The 4,562-nt window shown below is 38.3% G+C and overlaps 1 pseudogene across 1 annotated transcript; it reads left to right on the top strand.

Annotated features, from left to right (window-relative positions):
- Window positions 1-1,150: 1,150 nt before the first annotated feature.
- Window positions 1,151-4,268, top strand: LOC144522891 (hydroxylysine kinase pseudogene; annotated as a pseudogene). Its single transcript, XR_013502461.1, has 3 exons — window positions 1,151-1,300; window positions 2,092-2,275; window positions 3,517-4,268. The product of XR_013502461.1 is annotated as a hydroxylysine kinase pseudogene (transcript).
- Window positions 4,269-4,562: the final 294 nt, after the last annotated feature.

The following is a 4,562-nucleotide window of genomic DNA, read 5'->3' as shown; positions in this document are numbered from 1 at the left end:
ACACAAACGTACAGCTATGGTGTCATTTGAGGATGCGTGAGATTGTGTAACTCACTGCGCGGGCAATGGCATGAAGAATTTCAGTTAGGTGGCCGGGTTGGCTTAGTGGTAGAGCAGGTGCACATATACTGAGAGGTTTATGCCTTGACGCAGAGGTCCAGGGTTAGAATCTGACCTGTGACAATATCCCGCATGTCTTTCCCCTCTCTCTCCCCTTTCTCACCTAGCTGTGCTGTCAAAAATGAAAGGCGGAAAAGCCCCAAAAAATAATCTTAAAAAAAAAAAAAAAAAAAAAAGAATTTCAGTTAGACCAGAAATGTAGCGCTACTGTATTAGAAAGGCGTGGACTATAAAGGGACTATGATAATGGCAAGTTCAAAATGTATTGTTTTATACAGTAGTAGTTCATATATTGGTTGTAATTAATAAAGAAGAAAGAACAATTACCAGCGTGTTCAGCTATGTGTCCTGACACACAGTCAGTGGTGAGCGTCATACTGTCTACCCACCAGCTACATAAGACAGAGCTATCAACCCTCAGTTACAGCGACAGCGGTATGACAGTCATATACAGTCACCTGTTATAGACTTCTCAACAAGACTGTGTTTGCACTTGGAATAACTGGAACTAAGTACAAAATCACCTCTTCCCAAGGTATTAATTTATCTATATTCAATATTTTTTATTTAATAACTTGTTCTGCAAAAGCTGTCTCAGTATATCACATATCTTTCTAAACCTAAAACCACTGCTCAACAGACCAGATCTCAGGACGGTTTAACTCTGAAAAACTGCCTTCCACTACTTTAAACCTTATAAATTGAAAGACTAACAGAATGTCCCATCCCACTGGCTGATTTTAAACTTTGAATCTACGTAGTGATGTCTGGGATGTCCTTTTGCTATGTCTGGCTGGTTTTCTTCTCTGCCGTAGTCAGGACTCTCTTGCAAAAGAGATCTTGATCTCAGTGAGGTTACTCGATTAAACAAAATTTATACTAGAAACCAACATCACTAGCTTTGGTGTGAATTATCCAAGAGAAAACACAGGCAAGGCCTTTTGTCCGTTAATAAACAGTATTACATGAATCTTTCAAGTTAAACCAGACCATTTAGAATTATGACTGAAAATGTTTCTGTTTTTAAACCTTATTAGACTGTGGACATGATGCTCAGACCTACTGTGTGAGGTTGCTGACCTATCTCCAAGGAAAAACCATTGCAGAATCTCCAGTCACAAGGCAAGATCTTTATAATGTCAGCAAGTTGGCTGCCTTCGTGGATAAGACATTGCAACAAGTAAGTTCAAATGCCAAAAATTTCAGCTAATAGATATTTTTGGCTTATTCACGAGATCTCCCCTCACCTCATGCAGCTGTTGTGCTTATGGAAGAGTATTCTTTAGAGCTACTGTAGGGAGAGTGAATATTGGATGTTAGTCAACTTTCAGGCTGTTCTCATGAACCATTCGTACATATAGCTACAAAAAGTAATGCACTGTAATTTGTTTGTATACCACGTATGTATTGCTGTATGCGCCACATTGACTGCAACTGTATATGTTCCGTGGAGGACGTTGGGGTGGATGGGTGGTTGATAAAACACAGGGCTTTCAAGCACGGGACTGGAGTTCGTGAGTTTGTGTCCTGGGAGAAGTTAAAGGGAAAACACAAGACTTTCACCAAGGAAACAAGTGCTTACATCCCGGGAGTACTACTTAAGAGGACTTAACTGTCGTTGCCTCATGAATGTCACCTTTTGTCGGCTAAACTCAACTGCAATGGCCACTGAAAGTGCCGTCACCTCACAGTAACTTTTTCTCTGCTAAATTTAGCTGTAAAGGCCACTAAACTTAACTGTCATGTGACCGGTCGTCACGTGACCAGCCGGCAGATATCATACAAATTGCTGTACATTATTTTTCTTACGATATCATACAAACCCATTCATGAGAATGGATTGCAACTTTATAGGGCTGTAATATGTCAGACTAATTATACTGATTATTGCAGCTTTAAAGTATCAAAAAGTTGGGATAAAAAATAGCATGCAAAAATATCTAATATTAAAAACATTGTAATTTTTTTCAGCTGGTATCTCCAAATTTGGATGTCTTACAAAAAATGGATGGGTTGCTTTGGAGTTTATCCAACATTCCTCTCACAGAGGGCTACCTATCTGTGATGGATGGAGATCCCCTGCAGGATGTGGTCAGAGCAGTCATTGAACAATATAAGTTGCACGTGCAGCCCAAAATCAGCTCATTCTGGAAAGGTAATACAGAAGTCTACATACATCATGTTCTGTATTTCTTTGGTTTGTTATCATACTCTGTTTATGATTCTGCTTGTTAAATTATGTTGCTGTGTAACTTTAAACCGGGTGAGTGCTAATCTAGCCAATTATCAATAGGAATGATGTCCCTATTGGACAATTCCACGACTCACAGTTTACAACAAATGACAATGTTCAGTGACAATGCAGGACGTAGTGTGGCCTTTAGAGGCATAAAATAAAGGTTTGGAGTTAATGGTGAACAGGCATGTAGCGAGTACAACTTCCATGTGCAAGACTGGAGTTTATCTTCTGTAACCATTTAACCATTATTTTAACCACATCTTCCCATAACCTTAAAACGGCTATATTCAGTATGTTTGGCCCACGCTAGAGGCATAACCTTAGAGATGATAATGTCCAACTGTCCATCTGTCGTTCCACCACTTTGACCCAGAGTAAAATATGTCAACATGTACTGGACGGATTGAAATGGCATTTTGTACAGGCATTAATGGTCCCCAAAGGATGAATCCTAATGGCTGTGGTAATCCCCTGACATTTCTTTTCTCTAGCACCACCATGAGGTTGAAATTTCACACAATCGTGTCCCCCTTTTGATGAATTGTAACTTTCATTTGTTAGTCCCTTCACCTTTAATCTAGCGCCACCATCTGGTCAAAATGTAAATTTTACATTACATTAGTTTAGTTAATGACATTGTCATTATCCTTAGCTGTTGTTCATGTTTGGTACTAATTAGCAAATGTTAGCATGTAACAAGCTTAAATGTGTTATCATGTACCTCAAAACACAGCTGTACATTAGTACAAACCACAATACCATCAAATCTTAACTATTCCATATTTGCCATGTGCAGAGATCATAGAACATAAAAAACAAACATTTATATGCATTGAATATAATCTGGGGTTTGGCATAATCCCCCAATATAAACATCGCTTGTCTGGCGATATGGGTGAAATTTCTCCTCCGGGTATAAATTAAGCAATGTTATTGAGTGTATAAATTCATCTTTTTTAAAGTTGAATGGACCAGGGCAAATCCAACAGAGATAACCAGAGCTTAATACCCCTACTCTATGCTAACAGATCAGAAATCACTGGCTGGAATTTGGCTTGCCTGCACCAAATTCTACATCAAGTGCAATTACCTCAAATAACACACTTTAATATTTAAAGGCACAAATGTACTAAGTGTTGCTGTGGTGTCTTTTACAGGAATATTACATGGAGACATGAATGACCAAAACATCCTTGTCACACCTGTAGACAACGGGCATCATGAGGTGTCAGGCGTGCTGGACTTTTCTATGCTCATGAATGATTGCTATGTATTTGAAGTGGCAATAATAATTGCGTACATGATGCTGGAGAACCCCAGTCCTTTGGATGTAGGTGGAGCAGTGTTAGCAGGCTGGGAGAGCATGATGGTGCTCAATGAAGATGAAAGGGATTCCCTCTTCCTGCTGGTGCTTGGTCGGTTGTGCCAGTCTCTGGTTTATGGGCGGTACAATGCCAAAAAAAAAAACAGACAACAAATATATCCTGATTACAGCCAAAAATGGGACTCGGCTGTTAAATAAACTTTGGGAGCTGGGCAAGAAAGAAGTAGAAAGGAAATGGTTTAAAGATGCCAGCACATTTTCTGTCAGTTAATTAAAAAACACAGATGTTCATCAATGGATGAGAGTCAGAATCAAAACCCAATATACGTACAATAAACATATTAAAATGGAATACTCAATAAAGCAAAGTAGTGATACAGTCAAGAACATAAATACAAAATAGATACATTACAATAAAAAGTATGTTAAAAGACACTATAACAAATACGTATAAGATATCTCTTAGAAAGGGAAAGAGGGAAGGCTGTATGGTTCAGTGCAGGGTGTGCAAAAATATTAATCAGGGGATGTGCAAAAGTTCACAGTATGTACAGTCATGTGCAGAAGTTAGCACACCCATGCTAAAGTTGAATAAAAAGAGGAATAAAAAAAATCATTTTTTGGAAATTGATCTTAATGCCTTAATTAAAAAAATGAGGAAAAATCCAATCTTTAAGGACACCAATTTTCGTTGTGAATGAATAATGTATCGTAAATAAATAAATGTTCTTCCTTAAAATACAGGGGGCATAAGTAAGTACATCCCTATGTTAAATTCCCATAGAGGCAGGCAGATTTTTATTTTTAAAGGCCAGTTATTTCTACTATGCATGATGCACTATGCATCCTGATAAAGTTCCCTTGGCCTTTGGAATTAAA

Source organism: Sander vitreus, chromosome 9 (assembly GCF_031162955.1).
Source record: "Sander vitreus isolate 19-12246 chromosome 9, sanVit1, whole genome shotgun sequence".
Classification (NCBI taxonomy): Eukaryota; Metazoa; Chordata; class Actinopteri; order Perciformes; family Percidae; genus Sander; species Sander vitreus.
This window is presented reverse-complemented; position numbering and strand designations above follow the sequence as displayed.